This window comes from Mus musculus, chromosome 17, assembly GCF_000001635.26.
Source record: "Mus musculus strain C57BL/6J chromosome 17, GRCm38.p6 C57BL/6J".
Lineage (NCBI taxonomy): Eukaryota > Metazoa > Chordata > Mammalia > Rodentia > Muridae > Mus > Mus musculus.
The window spans coordinates 74,865,968-74,884,608 of NC_000083.6; positions in this window are offsets into that span (position 1 = coordinate 74,865,968).

Here is an 18,641-nt window from a genome sequence, read left to right on the forward strand (position 1 = left end):
TTAGTGCCACCCACTCAGAAACGTGGGACAATTGATGAGCATATGCTGCGGTCTACTACCTCCCAGACTCAGTTTGAGGACTGTGACGTACCCTCAGGTCTTGGTAGCTCGGGCTCTGCAGGACCTTATCCAGTTTATACCACTAGTTGTAGTTCTACCAGCTCAAAGCTGTACTTGAGCCCAATGAAAAGGGTTTGGTTTTTGTTTCCATTTTGTTTTTATAACATCCATGTCAACCTAAGTTGCTGTTTAGATAAGAACTCTCCTGGCCAAGAGTGAGGAATAAAATCTCCGAAGTGGATGCCACACACTTCCTGTCTGCCTGTTCATTCAGCAGGCCCTGAAGTGAGATGGCCAAGAGCCTTCATTCGGGTGGAGGGGCCCGTGCTGTGGCAATGCAGCTGGGTTTCTCACAGCACGCAGGAGAGCTTATAAATAGATAGACTTCAATCAACATGCTGCTTACTCAGGTATGCGCTCAAATATAGTAGCTGTATTCCTTAGACAGACGCTGCCACTAAACCCAGGACTATACTAATAAGAGCATAATCCTCGTGGGCTGCAGGTAGCCTTGGGCTCCGCCTTTCACAGCCAAGACCTAATAATAATTGTGGCTCGTTTGCTCTTCACCAGGAGAACGCAAAAGCTGAGCTGGCTCTTGAATTGTTTCCTCTGTGCTTTCAGTTAGCAGGAGTGGAGATGTGTGGCTTGCAGCAGAGGCCGTGTAAACCCTGGGCTGTGTGGCTGGGTGTACCTCTTGCTACTTGGCATGGTACACTTTCTCCTCCCCCTGGTTAACAACATCTGTGCCCATAGACTGTTTTAGTTTTTCCTTTGACCTTCGGACAAACAGCCGCTAATGCATTATGTGACTCCTTTTGCAGTATCAGAGTTTGGCTTTCTATGGGCAATTTTTATTCTATTTTATTTTATTTTGCCCCTTCCTTGGGCTTGGCTTTGTTCAGCCACACTGTCCTCCTCCCACGTTCTGCAGAGCTGGCTGTAATTAGTTCGCTTAACACAACACCAAAAAATTTCCCCTTGCCAGTGATGTCAGATCTGCCTTCCCTTTTATTATTCTGACTTATAAACTGCAGTGACCCGTGAGTCACCCTCGCCATCTCCTGGCCCTGTGCCCACATTGTGATCTATGAAAAGGGAGTCCTGCCAAGGGCTACAAGGCGGAAAACTGATATTATTATGGTCTTCTGAATGGTAACTCTGAGCCATTTTTTAATCTTTTGTGATGTTCTTGCCAGAAAGGGGGAGGGGATGGTAAATCATAGCAAAGTGAAGGAGCTAACCCACGCATGGCTAACTTTCTCCAGACAGGGGGCTCAAGTGGCTATCAGTATCTGTATAGAGTTAGTGCTGCTCACAGGCCAATGTGTGCTTTCAGGAGACTCAGAGACTCATAACCTCTCAGGCCTGTGTCTTCATCTATAGCCTTGTAGAGCAGGCATATAATAACATCAGCAGCCAAGAAGAGGCATCAGGGCTTTGGAAATGAAAATATGTAACAGAAAAACAGGGCAAGTAAGAAACCATTTGATGATAACCACTGGCACAATGCTAGCTGTAGACTCCTAGGGCTCCCCATGGTCTAGTGCTTGCAAAGCCCTGCTGTTCTCTGGGTTTCCATCTGTAGCGAGCTTTCCCTTGTTTCTGGGCTGAGGGTGAGGCTAAGGAAAGGGGCAGTGGAGAATGATGGACTATTTTATTTTATTTTATTTTATTTTATTTGTTAGGTAAAGGAAGAAAGGAGCCAAGTTAGAAAGATAAAGGGAAAAGGTGGTACGGATGGATGGCCGGAAGGAAGAAGAGACTAAGGATGGGGAAACAATCAGGAGGGGGGAGGCTGTGGGCAGGGACTGGAGAGGAGGGTATCAAAGCCTGGTATTGCATGAGCAGCAGTGCCATGGCAGGCCTCTTTAGTTGGTACAGCTAATGTATAACAGGTTTCTATAAGATGAAGTGGGCAGTTGACTGCCTGGATTAACTAGACTGAAAGCCCAGCTTTTATCCCTTCCTAGCTATGGCCACAGTCGAGCCCCCCAACCTCCCTGAGCCTCAGTCTCCTCAACTGCTGGCCAGCCAGAGTTATCAGAGGACTTAGGTGAAGTTTTCTGTGTGCAGATAAGACAAGTAACTCTTGGTGTCATCGAAACGGGCATTGCTGATGATCTGTCAGTTCTCAGGGGCCGTGAAGTCCCTGGATGAGGGCGACCTGCAGCGTGGCTCCAGTTTCTATAATCCCTGGTGTGTTTTGGGGGTGCAGGGGGGCGGTCATAGCCCTGTATTTTGAGAAACGATGGTGCAGAATATCTCAGTTGTCTGTGGAGCTTCAACGCTACTTATTGAAATCGTCGGCCTCTAGGAAGTCTGGTGCCAGGGCTGATAAAGCAGTCTCAGTAATTCTACAGCTGCTTGGCCAGAGACAGGCTTATGTCTCAGCAGTGCCTCCCCCTTTCCCCTTCTTCCTCTCTTCCCCCCACCGCTCCTCCTCCTCTTCCTCTTTCCTCCTCCTCTCTCTTTCTCCCTCTCCCCTTCCTTCTCCTCCTCTCTGATCCCCTCCCCTCCCCTCCCACTCTTTCTAAAGCTTCTCCCTAACAAGACCCCCCCCCATTTTTATATCTTGTTTGTTTTAACAACCCACTGAACTTAATTAGGGATATTTGCAGTCACGTGGGTGTGAGGTTATTTACTGAAGTGTGGGTAACTTACCAGTGCTTGTGTCATGAAGAAAATGACTTCCAGTCTGTCATTCAGCAGCCGTTAGCTGTCAGTAGCTCCCCAGAGAGGGTGGGGCCTCTGAGCCCCTCCATTATACCATGCTGGTGGTTGGCAGAGACAGTTGTTTAAAAGATTGGCCTACATTCAAGTTAGAAGTTGTTTAAAGACGTGACAAGGAGCCAGGTGTGGTGGCCCGTTCCCATAATCCCAGCTGTTGGGAGGCTGACTGAAGCAGGGGGATTAGACATTTGAGGTCAGCCTGGGCTACCTGGGGGAGATGGTTAGCGCCAGAGAGAGGGTGAGGTGTTTGTGTGTGCCTGGCATTTATAAGCCAATAAAAAGAAAGAAAACCAAACAACCCAACTAAAGAATTGAGCATTGTGCTAAAGGGAATAGCCAAATATAAATACAAAACAAGTGCTAAGACTCAACTTGAGTCATGAAATTAAAATCAGAGATGAGCACAGACTCTATCAGTGGCTAATGGTTAAGTGGCAGTACCTACTACGTGCTCCTGAGAGAGGAAAGTGACTGCCGGGAATGACAGCTTTATATAAGCACTCTTCCTAGAAACCCTGCCGATCTTTTGAAGCTGTGCATACCCTACAGCCCACCAACTTTGCTCTAGATGCACACAGTGCAAATCTGTCCATGTGTGGACCGTAGCTCTCACAGAGGCTTGTCTGCAGCAGCATTGTTCATCAGAGGCCCCGGGTAGAAGCCCTTCACCCGTCTACCAGAGGTAGACTTGGACCAGGCGTGCAGTCCAACAGTCTGCGTCGATGATAATGAATTCCCTACAGCCACAGCAGCATCGGTGGATTTCTTAACACCCTGTATGCATGCTTTCTTTCCCCCTGTGGACATAATAGAAGCTCAAAGAGCAGTGGAATTAAGCTACGTTATTCACTGCCTCGTGCTTGGTGTTAAGTCAGTAAAAAAGGAGAGGTAGTGATTACCTCAGGGTGAGTGAAACTGGTTGCTCTTGTGGGTTCAGGTGGGTGTTGGCTGGGAGGTACATAAAGGGCTCTGGGGAGTAGCAAAGTCACCTTCATTAACTGGGGTGGCGGTTAATGTGGTTCTTGTGCCATGAGTCATTGAGCTGAGTGGTTTTGTTCTGTGCCTTGTTCCAAATGTGTATTGTATTCACAGTGGAAAACTCCAAACGTGAGCAGCAGCGTGGCCGCACTCAGTATGATCTCTGGAGTGTGGTTCACACAGCCCCAACTCCACCCCTGTCTGTCCGTCCGTCTGCCTGCCTGCCTGCCTATTTCTCTGTCTCTCTAAATCTGTCTGCCCCCACCCTCTCATTAAGAGAAAGTATATGGCTTTTCGAAGTGAGATTTGACAATAGAAACCCAAAGTGAACTGCATATAACTAATCTCTCCATTCACCCCGACCACCAAACCTCTCCTCAAAGAGTTTAACATTGCACAACTCTAAGTTGCTAACTCCCTGGCATAACTTGTATTGTTTGACACTGTACTCTAGACTCTTCCCTTCTTTGATGTCTTTCAGCCCAGAGCCTATGCCTTTCCACATTGGTGTCTGGGGAAACGCTGGGGGCTAACCTAAGGGAGGCTGGGCCTTACTCACTGACTGAGCATGCTCATCTTAGTGGCTGGAGCCAGCTTCTCACATTTCTTGAAAAGTGTGGTGTTGACATGTTTAATATCCTGTGGCATTTCCACCAGGCACTGTCGTGTGATGGAAAAATTCAGCGATAACGTCTGAAGGCCAAGTTGACTAGCAAGGCCGTGCATGAGACGCTCTGCCTCACAGCTCTGGCTGGGTGGTAACTTTTGTCTGAGCTGTCTGAGAAGTTACTGATCGGCATATCTAGCAGGATCCACAAAGCATCAGTTACAGGGACAGTGCTTATGTGTGCCTGGATCTGGAACAACAACAAAAAAGGTGAAATTTTACCCACGACCGCATAGGGATGATAAATGGAAGACCAGTGCATTACACAAAGGAAAAAGATAACCCTAAGGTTTGAGGCTTTTCTGGAAGAATTCCAAGAATGTATATGGCAAGGGGAGGGATGTCTCAGGGCAATCCATTAATAGCTGGTGACCTGTAGATCAAAGGCACAGTGCTTTATGAATCGTCACCAACACTCATCCCATTGCCCCCTGTCTCACTGTCCCTCTTCTGTCTGTCCTAACGATGTTCCTCCAAGAATCCCAAATCAGTCCTGGCAGCATTTGCTTTCCCATCTTCAGGAATGCAGCTGGCACATTCTTTATGTGAAGGAAGCACTCCTGGGAAGGATATGAACCAGACGGAGTATCTTATTTCATCCACACACAACTCCAGTGTCCGGGCCCTGAGCAGGGCTGAGGATTTGAATGGAAGGAGACTGGCAGAGCTTCATTCTGCAAACAGCCATGCATGCGGTTGGGGATGCAGGGGATGGGTGTTCACTGTGAGGAGGAGCTCTGTGGTTGCCCAGTCCCCTGCATCTTAGGACCCCATCTCTCTAAGGCAGTACTCACCGACACAATTTTTAATCCTTGACTGTGACGTTCCATGGAGTGAACTCTTTCTCTGCATGGATCCCAAGATCTGTCAGGTCATTTGGCCATAATTGTTTGAAAATTCCTCCTCATTTCACTGTGAGTTTTGTGAATTTTAATAAGAATTCTGTGAAATACTGAGATGACAGACAGGCCTCCAGAGATGGCACCAAGAGATCCCTGTCTGGTGCATTTACAGTCCTATGGAACCCCTTTCCTGGAGGATGGTGGTTTTACAATAAAATCCTGGCAATGGTGAAAGGATGTTTCTCCCAAAGTTATGAGAGACTCAGCAGCTCCCTGTCTGCTTTTGATAACGTAAGGCGCCGTGGTGGAGAGGCATGGAGGGCCTGCAACCTCCAAAGTGCAGAAGAAGGCAAGGAACCAAAGTCCCATGGTGCCATCAGCCAAATCCTACCAGCAATCACTTCATAGAAGCAAATCTACCCCAAGTTGAGCCTTCCATCAAGACCCTAGCCCTGACTGACACCTTGATGGCAGCTTTTTGAGATGCTCTGAAGTAAGAGCTGCCTCCCCCCAGCCTCAAAAACAGGTAATACCAAGGGCCTCTCCTCCCATTGATGGCCAACTAGGCAAAACTAGGAAAGGGGATAACATTTGAAATATAAATAAAGAAAATACCTTTAAAAAAAAGACCAGAGGTAATAAATGTGTTGTTTTAAGTTGCTTAGCAATAGATAGCTAACGGTGGATTCTGTCACCTTTACCCCCTATAATATATTCCTTAATAGTCATTAACTACAGGGTTATATTTTACAATTTCAACTATTGTGCAGATTAAACTCAGTGTGCTTTGTTCGTGTGGCCTATTGCATTGCAATCTGTCATCTTTTGAGATACAGGAAAAATGACTGGCAGCATTAATAATCTTGCATAGGGCTTGAGAGATGGCTCAGTGGTTAAGAGCACAGACTGCTCTCCAGAGGTCCTGAGTTCAATTCCCAGCAAGCACATGGTGGCTCACAACCATCTGTAATTAAATCTGACGCCCTCTTCTGGTGTGTCTGAAGACAGCGACAGTGTACTCACATATTAAAAAAAGAAAAAGAAAAGACTCTTGTGTAGAACACAGCTCTCTGGTTATATCATGACTCTGCTTCAAGACCCTCTGAAGTTCCCTGAGGCACGGGCTTTTCTGTACATGTGTCATGTGGCTCTGAACCACTGCCCTGAGCAGTTTTCCCATTGCTGCAGGCACCTCAAGATTCTATTAAAGAGTTGGTGCCCAGCATCTTCCTGGAGCCTGCCTGTTTATCCATCTTCTCTCCCCCTGCCTGGGAAAGAAGTGTCGTAGCTGCCAGTCAGCCCTGACAGCAGCAGCAACCACAAGTATGAGAAAGGAAAGAAGGCTGAGAGTGGGGAGACCTTGGAAGGATGCTCTTCCTTGTGCTTGCTGATAGAAACCACCCCCGAGCCCCTCCCTAAACCACCGAAGAATCCATCTTTCGCCCAGGCCTCCGAAACCTAAAACAAAAGTCTATCTTCAAGGACATCTGCCCAGCAACTGTCTGTGGTTCACTGTGGCCAAAGATTATTGTTTCAAAATATCTGATGTAACTCCTCGTTTTTGTCTCTGAAAACTGCCTGGCCTCGCTTCCTTAAATACACCCATTGTTGACTGTGGCACGCACTCTCCCATGGCAGCGTGGAGCTCTCCCCAAGTAATTGCCAGTGTTTCTGGTAACCTTCCTGGTTGTGTTTCTTCATTTTGTAAAATGACACGACCTTCACGATGCGCTCTCTTCCCCTTGCCACTTCTTGTCAGCAGTGGAGAACACTTCTTCAAGATCTCCCCTTTCAGGTTTCTTCAGACCCCTAAGCCAGATGTTATGTCCCCTCTTTCTAACCTTCCCACACACGGCACTTTTGTTTTTGCTTTGAGTGGTATCTTACTCTGACCATCATCCTGAGTGGCTCTCCACCCTGTCTCTGGTTCTGCCTCTTCTGGTCACACAAGTGAAAGTAAAGGCTCTCTCAGGATAGGAATGGTTGTCCCTCATTCCCTGTGTGGCCCAGTTCTTGAGGAGTTCTTGAGGAACAGTTTGCTCAAGACTCTATAGTCAAAACTAGGTCCCCTGTCACTTAACGGATGCTAAAGAGCATCTTCTGTGGGTCAGGCCCTGTGGTTTATGCTTAGGGCACAAAACTTGGCTACAAAGTATTTTTGCCCTAAAGAATGTTAAGGTTGGGCTAGAGAGATGGCTCAGCAGTTAAGAGCACTGACTGCTCTTCCAGAGGTCCTGAGTTCAAATCCCAGCAACCACATGGTGGCTCACAACCATCTGTAATGAGATCTGAATGAGACCTGATGCCATCTTCTGGTGTACCTGAAGACAGCCACAGTGTACTTATAATAAGCAAACAAACAAACAAATCTTTAAAACAAAAAACAAACCAAAAATGAATGTATAGGTTTAATGTGATTCCAAACACTAGGTTATAATAGTCCAATGTCATGAGTGCAGAGACCCTGTTACTACTGCCTTCAAGCCATTCACAGACCCCATTACCCACTGTCTACAAGCCATTCACAGACCCCATTACCCACTGTCTTATTTGACACAGCCTGGAGAGGAAGGGATGAGTTATCTCAAAATGCAGTTGTCCAGGAGTCAAGGTATAAAAATCCAATCTAGTCTCCTTGAGTGTGTGTTTCTTTCCTTTCCTTTTTCCCCTTCCACTCTAACTGCCTTGCCAGCAGCCTTCTCTGCTGGTCTTGTGATGAATGAAGCACATGCCCTTCCTTCCAGGAGCTTAGCAGAGGGTGGCAAGACAAAGGTCAGATGGGGCTCATAGGAGCCGGTTAATAAAACAGAATCCAAAATGTGTGATGAACTCCAAATGTAGGCATACTTCCAATCCTAATTTAATAATCATTTTCACCTAAAAACCTTTCTCTTCCCTCCATACCCCTGCCAAGAGATGATCTCATTCCTCTGGGTATTTTTCTTTTAAATGGGCCTCTCTCTCTCTCTCTCTCTCTCTCTCTCTCTCTCTCTCTCTCTCTCTCTCTCTCTGTGTGTGTGTGTGTGTGTGTGTGTGTGTGTGTGTGTGTGTGTGTGTATGTGTGTAGGCTCATGTCACTGTGTGTATGTTGAGGTCAGAGAGACAAGCTTAGGTGCTAGCTCTCCTCTTTCAACTTTGAGGCTAGATCCCTTGTTTGCTACTATTATGCCAGGCCAGCTGGCCCATGGGTTTCTGGGAATTCTCCTGCCTCTGTCCCTTAAATCAGTGTAGGAGCAGTGGGATTGCAGATGTACTACTGTGCCTGGCTTTCCATTGACTTTTGGCCTGGTTTTCTAGTTCTACAATTATAAACCATGACGATTGACTTGGATTATACTTCCACATCACAGTGATCATTGGAGGAAGTCAGGACAGGAAGGCAAACAGCAGGGACTGCTGTATACTGGCTCACTCCTCAGGCTGTTTTCCTATAGAACCCAGGACTAGCAGCCCAGGGATGCCACCACCCACAACGGAATCCCATCAATCACTAACTAAGAAAATGTTCTACAAGCTTGCCAACAGCCCAGTCTGATGGAGGCTTTTTCTCAATTGAGGTTCTCTCCTCTCAAATGACTTCAACTTGTGTCAAGTTGACAGACAACTAGCCAGCACAGTTATAAAGATTCAAACTCTAACACTTGCAGGACAAGTGCCCTACCCATTAAGCAATCTCCACAGCCCCTCTCTTTGGGGGTTTGTTCATTGAACTTCAGAGCTATGGGCTCATTGGTCACCCAGTTTAGAGAAAGAAGAAAGGACAGAATAAGAGCCTGTGTACCTTAATGTTTTCTTAATGATTAGTGTTAAGATTCCGTTTGTGGTCTACCATGAGGCTAGGGCAATAGCTACATTTGGATCCTGTGTCTACAGTCTGCTGTCAGCACTCCCAGGGGTCATACTGTGCCCTCGCCGTGGTCTTTCAAGCTGCCTCAGCTGTAAGATGGGGTAAGCGTATATCATCCTGGAGCTGTATGCAGATGGGCATTCACGTGCTGGGCTACCACAGGGGCAGGGCAAGCATTAATCCCTTTCCTCTGTTTCTTTAAGCTGGACAAAGTAGGGTTAGAAATTGTGAGTCTATGAGAACTAATTATTTCCAGCTCACACATCCAACCACCGCAGCACATTTACCACAACAGGCCTGGGGAAGCACACCCAGAACCCCAGCACTGGGGACCCTGACACAGGAGGATCTTGGTTTTGAAGTCAGCTGGGCCTCTTCAGTGAGACCCCCATCTCACAGGGAAAAACAAAAGACCAGATCTTTCTCCATTGGTCCTGGCTGCGTGTCCCTCGCTGTTTCTTTGTCTCTGTGGAGGTGGCTGAGAACATATGTTCATTGTATCTGTACTTAAAGGGGTTCTCTGGAATTCTCTCATTTTCTCCAGATGACCTTGAGAAAGAAAAGGGTATTTGTGTTGGCACACACAGCCAAGGGAGAACACGTGTATGGGTGGAACATATATATCCAGTCATAGATGGAGATGTGAATATTTTTGGCTTACAAATTGATTTTCCTTTGCTATTATTCTCAGGCCAAGGAAGCCCCAATTACTTCAGGACTTTCCTGGAGTAATTAATTCACCTGGATGGTTTTCCTCTCCTCCCTTCCTGTAGGTCCCTGCTCAGGAACTTGTTCTTCATTACCCAGAGATTGTTAAGCCAGGGAGTGCCTGCTCCGGAAAGAGGCTGTGTTAGAGGCACACAAAGACACAGGGGCTAAAGGAAACGGAGAACACACCCATGTGCTCTCCGTCTCTCTGATCCTTGTCTGAGGGATGCTCTGTCCCAGGCAGATCTTGGAAATGTCCACAGAGGAAGAAGGGCACTGGGAAGGAGAGGGTCCACAGGGCGGTGAGTGGACCGAGGCCTCACAAGTGGAATTTGCTTTAAATACCAAAAGTCATAGCAGAACCAGAACGGTTCAGTGGCACTGAGGACGTAGAAGCATTTAGAGGCAGCCCGGGTCAGTGGGTGTGATGGCTGGTAGTGGATGGGACCCTCAACTGAAGAACTGCTGGGCCAGGTTGCCATGTGAGACGGCATTCTCTTGATTATTAGTTGATGTAGGAGGGGACATCTCTCTGTGGTGGTACTATTCCTACACAGGTGAGTCTGGGCTGCATAAGAAAGTTAGTGACTAGGAGTCTGGGAGCAAGCCACTAAATAGCTTTCCTTTGTGGTCTCTGCTTCAGTTCCTGCCTTGAAGTTCCTTCCCTGGATTTCTTCAGTGGTGATTGTCTCACCTTGAAGCATACGCTAAAATTCTTTCCTCCCCAACTTGCTTTTGATTATGGTGTTGACAAGTACCATGCAAACAGAAAAAGCAAACAGTAACAGAAAAGCAAACTAAAGTTCCATGTAGGAGCGTGTGGGGAGAAAGGCCCACATTGAGCCCATACTGATCTTCTCTGTGTTCGCCCTGCTGAGGCAGACAGTGCTCGGACAGTCTGATATCTGGTTCTGAGCCTGTCTTCGTCTCACGGGTTGGAAGAGGCCAGATCTGACCCCATTCTCAAGACATCTTTTAACAGGAGTTCCCTCCAAGGCTAGGAGGGTCTTTTTGTTTTGTTTTGTTTTGTTTTTCTTTTTAAATAAGTGACCTTCATAGTCCAGCTTATTTTTATACATTGACTTATTCTCAGGCTAACCTCAGGGCCTAAATAGACAGGCTCAACAGAAGCCTCCGACCTGGAGGGCTTATTTTTTAAGGGGGTGGGGGGCAGGAAATGTTTCATTGCCTGGCGTGGAAAGAGGGGAATAAGAACTTTAAAAAGGCTACCCCATTAAGATCTTAGCCAAGGCCATGGGGACTTCCAAATATGTCACATTTCGGGAGCAGCGACTGCGTGTCGAGAACCTGAGGAATTTATGTCGCATGGAAAAGTCTCAGTAGTGAGGAGCTGTTCCTAAAATAGTTCAAAGAACAGTAGACTCGACAGGCACACAGCACATAGCTACTGCCTGCTGTGCGAGCGGTGAGGAGGGAGGGGGAGATTTTCCAAGTTACCAGGTCTCTCTTTCCATACCTCTAGAGTTTGTTGGGATAAACAGTTAGGTAAAAAGCCGGCTGTGTCATGGAAAACTCACCATGGAAGATCTTTCTGAGGTAGAAGTTTCCTTTATGTTTGGGATTTGGGCAGCTCAGACTGTTCCAGGTATCTGAACCAACGCTGCTGTGGTGTGTCTCCAGCGTCATGTGATGGATGGAGTGTCCTCACTACAATATGGTTGGGAGGTGAGACCTTTGATGAGGCTGTGAGGGCTCTGTCCTCATGAACACTGACATTTTGGAGGGCTTAGTTATCACAAGGGTGGACTCAGGATGAATTTGGTCCCCTTCCTTTTCTTGTACACGCAATGCCCTCTCGGCCTTCTGTCATGGAATGATGCATCAAAATGCCCTTTCCAGATGCTGTGTCCTCCCTCCATCCTGGATTTCCCAGACTCCAGAACAGTGTAACACAAACCTTTCTTCTTCCTAAGTTAACCAGTCTCTGGCTTTCTGTTACAGCAGCACACTGATTGAAGACAAATACCACTCCAATCGCCGCACTCAGAATTCTTAGTTTCTGCCCTACTCTCTGATTCCCATGTGGAAATTTCCACACAGGATATCAAATGGTACTTTCTTCACTTTCTGAACAATATCCTATGTATTGATCTGCTTTTTATTGTTGTGATGAAGTATTCTTCTCTCACCCCATACCCCATTGCTCTGCTTCTCCCCCCCCTGCCCCCATTACATCCATGTTCTTCCATCCCCGGGGTCTCCCCAACACACAGTGGCCCCCATGTCTACTGGTACTCCAAATTAAACACATCTAAAGATTTAGTGCTAGTATCCATACATGAGTGAGAACTTTGTCTTTCTGGGTCTGGGTCACTTCACTCAGTATAATTATTTTACAGCTCCATTCATTTACCTGCATATTTCATAATTCCAGTTCTTTACAGCTGACCAAAATGTCATTGTTAACAGGCACCACGTTTTCATTATCCATCAGTTGCTGGGCATTCTGGCTGGTTCCGTGTCCTTAGCTATTGTAGTTAGAGCATCAGTGATCATGGATGAGCCGGTATAGCTGTAGTGAAATAAGCCAGTTCTTTGGGTGTGTGCCCAAGAATGGTCTCATGGGTCAGTCTAGTTCTAGGGGTGTTTGCTTGTTTGAGGACCCTCCTCAGTGACTTCCACAGTGGCTATGTCAGTTTACACTCTCACCAGAAATAAATGAGAGTTCCTGTTCTCTCTGTCACTTGTCACCACAATCTCAGCCATTCTCACTGGGACAAGACATCATCTCAAAGTAGTTTTAGCTCCCATTTTCTCTGCAGTAAAGATGTTGAACACTATTTAAATATTTCTTAGCTATTTGTGTTTCTCCTTTTAAGAAGTATTCATTTAGTTCTGTAGCCCATTTTAAAATTGGGTTGTTTGATTGTTTGTTTTCTGTGTTTAGTGTTAGACTTGAAACTTCAAAACTTTTCGGGGGGAAAAAGAAAGGTGTGAACCTCACAATGCAGTCTCGGAAAACACTCTTCAGGATGCAGGCTCAGTAAACACTTTCTGACCAGGGTCTAGGTCTGTCAGAATATTCGACCAACAGTTAACCAAGTGGGAACACACGAGAACTGTTAGACTGAAGAGGGAGACCACAGAAGGGGAGAAGAGCTTTGCCAGCTATCCATCAGACAGAGGACTAATGTGTGCCACGAGCTCTTCTCAAGCCATTCTGCCCACTCTCCATGCTCCCTACCAGCACCAGAGTTTGGCTCTAGAATCAGTCTTGTCTACTGAGGTGAGGCAGCTCCGTTATGACCCTAGCTGTTTATGTAGAACCAGAGTGTTGTGACTGTTGAAATGGGGTCCTCTTACCCCATTGGGTAGGATACTCCAGTTAAGGAACTCACTTGGGGAGTTCTAATGAGATGAGCCAAGCCGGGGACTCAGACTATCAGAATCATGATGTAAGGGGGGAAAGGAAGGCAACCTGTGTGAACGCATAGCCAGTCGCAGGATGTACAGGCAGGAGCAGGTAAATTCACCAAGCAGAATTCTCAGAAAATGCGGCCCAGTGGGGTACCAGCCCATCATCATCATTTGGGAACTTGTTGGGATGCACAGCCTCTGGGCCCTACTCTGACCTGGTGAACAGGAGTCCCTGCTCTTGTACAGCCAGTCCTGCTTTAACGGAGGCCATGGCCTTGTCATGTCCTTGCGTGTCTGTACCCACTGACTGGGACACGCTCAAAGGCACATGGATGGGCTGGAGTATCGTATCATAGGGTAACTATATAGTATCTTATAATGACCAAATGTTTATAAACCTCAGTAAATGCAGGGTATGGAGATCTCTTTATCCCCTCCCCTCCCTTCCTCCCCCCCCCCCCAACCCCCACTGGGGCTCAGATTTAATCGTCTAACCTGGCCTTGTCAGTTTATGTTTGTGGTGTCTTGACCAAGTCACTAGCTTCTCTGGACATATTTCCAAAAGGGAGGTACTCGGTGAATGAACTGTGCTGAGCTCTTACAGGGAGCTAGCAGGAAAACACACCTCACTCACTCACCATCCTGACGACGCACGTGATCCACAAATGCTTATTCACATTTGGCGAGTGAGACCCTGAGAACATCAAAGGGATGTCAGGCTTAAGTGCAGTGGAGGCTGAAACTGTGGACCTGACATCTGTCCCCTGCTGCCCTCGGTAAGTTCTTATCACACTGACCGACAAGCAGGTCTCTGTGGTCCGGGTCTGTCCTTGAACTTGCTCTGTAGCTCAGGCTGGTATCTAACTCATAGCTCTCCTGCTCCTGAGTACTAAGATTATCCCCATCTGGTGCTCATTAGCTGCAGGAGGGAGGACAGGAGCCTGCTCCTCCTGCTGAAGAAGCAGAGAAGACATTTAGCTCAATTTCTCAGATAGGACTGACCAACCCCCACCCCGCCGGCCAAAAGCTACCACAAGTGACCTGAGAGAGACTCACTAGGAGCCTGAACTTCTCTGTGCCTGAGTTCCTCTCTGTGCCTCTCTGGTTCCACTTCCCAACCACAAATCTTTCGTCTGTAATGAAGAGCATTAAAAAATACACACACACACACACACACACACACACACACACACACACACACACACACACACAATGTATGTATTAGAGACTTGTAGTTAATGGCTTTCTAACTGTGTCGACATTCCCCCTAAAGTGGTTCCAAATATAGAAGAGGTGAATAATGACAAGTAGAGCTCTGAGACCCTGGTGGCAGCAGTGTTGGATTGCATCAGAATGAGAAAGGAGAGGGTCTCCATCTCCAGGATACCCCTGCCTGACTCCTGAGCTGCCATTCTTGTAGCAGCCTCGCCTACCCAGGGATTCTCCAGATACAAGGCAGACGGATCTGAGCAGGCAGGAAGGCAAACCTAGTACTTGTCTTTAAAGTGACAGTCCAACCCTTAGAATAAGTTGCATTTCTCCTGGCTTCTCTGGACTGGGCTGTTTGGAGGCAGACAGTATCACCAGCCATACTGTTTTTTTTGTGTGTGTGTGTCTCTAAAGGAGTTTGGTCTTAGGTTTGTTGGCAGTTGTTAAATATGCACCTCTGGCACTTTTACAGCCTCCCTCCCCCCCCCCCACACACACACACTGGGTGACGGCAGACTTGTTGGATCCAAGGAACAAACCCAAACTGACCTCTATTTACCTAGACTTCACTGAGTCTGATTAAGGCCTGTGATTGCCAGGATGCTCTGTAAACTGAAGGTGGCTTCCTAGCCCCCCAGCCAAGTCATCCTTAGCTTCTTGATGGGTGTGAGGCCGTCTTCTCAGTGGGTGAAGGAAACATCTGGGGTACAGGAGACTGGAAGCATTGGGAAACTTTGCATTCTTTATTTTCAAGATTTACTTGATTTTTATTTGTATGTGTGTGGGTCTTTGTGAGTGTATACTGCGAGTACGTGGGTCCCTACAGAAGCCAGATGAGGTCATCAGATCCCTGTGAGCTGGAGCTATAGACAGTTATGGACTGTCTGATGTGGGTCCTTTGGAAGAGCAGTGAGTGTCCCTAACTGCTGAGCCATCTCTCCAGCTCTCTAACTTGCATCTTTGTAATGTTTCTTTTGACTCATCCTCCTGAATCAAGCAAAGGAGGAAACCCTATCACATACTAAAAATACCCAGTCGGATGGCAATTATGAGCTAATGCCTTCAGGACTTATCTGCTAAAAGGGTGGATTCCACTTCTGGTTAGATTGTGGGGCGGGGGGAGCGGGAGGGGGGGAGGAGTATGTCCCTCAGAGGTCCAGACTTATGACCTTAAAAATTCTCAGCGGTCCCAGAGGAACCCAGGGCCTTTGGTGAGCACCCAGAACAATGGTAGGATCTGTGTCAGTCAGCAGAGAGACTTGGGAACTGTGTTGGGTATGACTAATGTCGACGGTGCCTTACATTGTTCTTCGCTTTATCAAGAGAGGGGCACTCATCTTTTGAAAAACCACCAAGGAACTCTGGGTATTTTAACTTAGAAAGTCCTAGAAGAGCAGAGGAAAAGGTCTTTGTGCTATTTTAAATTCGAACTTGATGTTTATCTATGTGTGTTAGTGGCCTGGCACCCAAGCATTGAGAACCACCTCTCTGTTCCTCTAGCTCAAGGCCTCACCCACATATCCCTCTGAAGTTGGGGTTCTACATTTGGGAGAAAGTTTATAGTAGCATGCCAAAAAGATGGATACAATGACAGGGGCAGAAAGGGTGGAAGTTAGGCCCGTGCAGCATGCTTCAGTGTGTTGTGATTCCGTAGCTGGAGAAGAAAGCTATCCACAGGACAATGACGTCAGTGTGTGGGTCGAGGGTTGGCTCTTTGAGGGTTGCTGATCTATATTCTCTTAGCAGCCAGTTTGGGGCCTTTCTTGCCAACCCTCCCCCATTAAAGACCTGTCTCTAGCAGAATAAACATCAAATTCGAACAGTAGGGAAGATGTAAGAGTTCAGTTCTGGGTTGGAGCCGGAGGGTTGGATCCAATCCTCCATGATCCATGCAAACAGGGCACTTCGTGTTTCAGTGGTGCCTGCCTGAGTGTACCTGGTGATGGAGCACCAGAGTCTCATTCCAGAGCCTAGCGAAGCATGAGGAAATAAAGAAATGCTTCCATTTCAGGTTAGCTGGCTATTGAACAAGACTCCTTGGGGAGTCTTAAGACTGAAAGCCACCTTCATGCTTGAGGATGCGCTGGCCTAGAGAGTCAAGGCTGTGTCTGTGTCACACATCCTCCAGTTGATCCACTTACTTGTGTATCTAGAATGTGTTAAAACCCTGAGGACAGAGGTGTACCTGTGTCTAGTTTGGGATCAAAGAATCAAGGCTCACATAGACAACCTCCGAGCAGTTAAAGGTATAGGTTGTCTGGGGATACCTGGAGACAGAGGGTGATATGTGCTGCTCACACTCTCTCTGCCTCTTTCTTTCTGTGCACATTGGCTTCAGGATAGTCTTAAACATCTCAGAAGACAAAGCTACCAACAAAGCAGGTGTTATAACACTCTTCATTATTAACCAGGAGTCGCCTCTCTTTCCTTAGTTTCAAGCCAAAACATTCCAGAAATGGGCTGGGTCATGCATGTACCTCTGAAGGCAGGAGGCCTGGTCCCTCCCTGGAGAGCTGTGTGGTTGAAGGAGGAGAATCTGATTCCAGAGAGGATGGAACAAGCGTGCTCTTTCTGTCCAGCATGGCACCTCATGGGACATGCAAGGCAGACAGTAGAACTGGAGGTGGAAAGAGAGCGACAGGAAAGAGTGTGTAGGGGAGGTGGGGTAGGACCGAGAAGGATGAGGAATGGGGTCTTTGTGTAGCATAAGCAAGTGAATTGAAAGGACATTTAGTTCTGCTCTTCAACTAAGGTGCCCCGGGTCATGTATTTCTTGCCAGCTTTCTTTCAACCTTAACTAATAACTTTTCCTCTTTAAATTCTGTCTGAGCCAGTTGGCCTAGTGTAGCAACACTTTCTACTTATTTGTGCTTGATACAGCTGGAATGATTCCTGGGAAGGTTCCCCACCCCCTCCACCAACCTTCGTGACCATAAAGTTCTACTCAACGTAAACCATTTCTTAATAGTCTAGTTGTAGTAATAGCTGCTGGTAGTAGCTGTGTCGTGGCGAGATGTATCCTTCAACCATGGGTGTCAGCTGTGAGCATAAGGGAAGGCATTTGCCACTAGCCATCTCAGAAGGGAGCACAGGCCTGAGAAGGGGGTGGTGGCCATGGGGATACATAGTGGAGATAATCAGAGAGGCTGCAGACCTGAAGGGGTGACGAAGGCTGAAGGGGTGATCACAGCTCTCTTGTCTACAGCTTTGTTCCAGCTGCCAAGGGTGTGATGCTGGAAGCCCCAAGCCAAGACCCTTCAAGGGCACTGTCTTACTTGAAGATGCATTTCTTCCCCAGAGTGGCCTAGAATGGTTCTGGGATTAAATAAAGGCACAACACTCTCACCTCTGTTGAGGAAGGTTCTGGAGCTCCTTCCAAGCTTGGTGACTTCTGTAGGGACTGAACCAGAATTCAGCTTGACCTTGAGCTCCATCATTAGTTGGTGTTACAGAGAACACTCCCAGAGTGCCCACTGAATGAATTTCCTCTACCTTAGCACCTACCGTGTAGGACATGTGAGGTTTTTTTCCATCAGGAACAAAGCCAGTGATCAAGGCGCCAACAGGCCAGGCTCCATGTAGTTCAGTCGTAGAGTTAAACTACAATTAAGTCTATTTAAGCAGGGATACTTAAAAAATAACTGAACTTGACTCACTTTATCAGGGTCAAGATTTGTTATTACAAGTTTACAGAAAAGCCACATGGGATCCATTAGAGAAAAGTGTATCGCACACGACTAGTGAGGACAGTTCAGGATCCTGTACGGTTCAGGGTGAGCTTGGAAGCAGACCCAGAGGAGCTAGGAGCTACAGCCAGCATCAGTAGAGTCTTCCCCCATCTCTCTTCTCCACGGAGTGGCAGTGTGTTAATCCTTGCTATGTAGCAGCATTCAGCTTCCTATTGTGTGACACTGGCATTCTAATGCATGACTAAGAGATCCCTGGGTGTCCCTTCTAATGCCTCCTATGCTAGGGTTTTCCAGGAAAGCAAGGAACAATAGGATATTTCTTATCAAGACACAGTTACAGAGCCTGGGAAACCCCAAGACTTGCAGTTAGTTAGCTGGAGACCCAGCAAGGACAAAGCTGAGATTCCTATCTGATTTCCAAAGCCTGAGAACTGGGAGTATCAATCAAGTACATTCCAGTCCAAAGTCAGCAGGTGCAAGACCCAAGACGAGCTGATGCTTCTGCTGGATCCAAAGCCGTGAAGAATAGC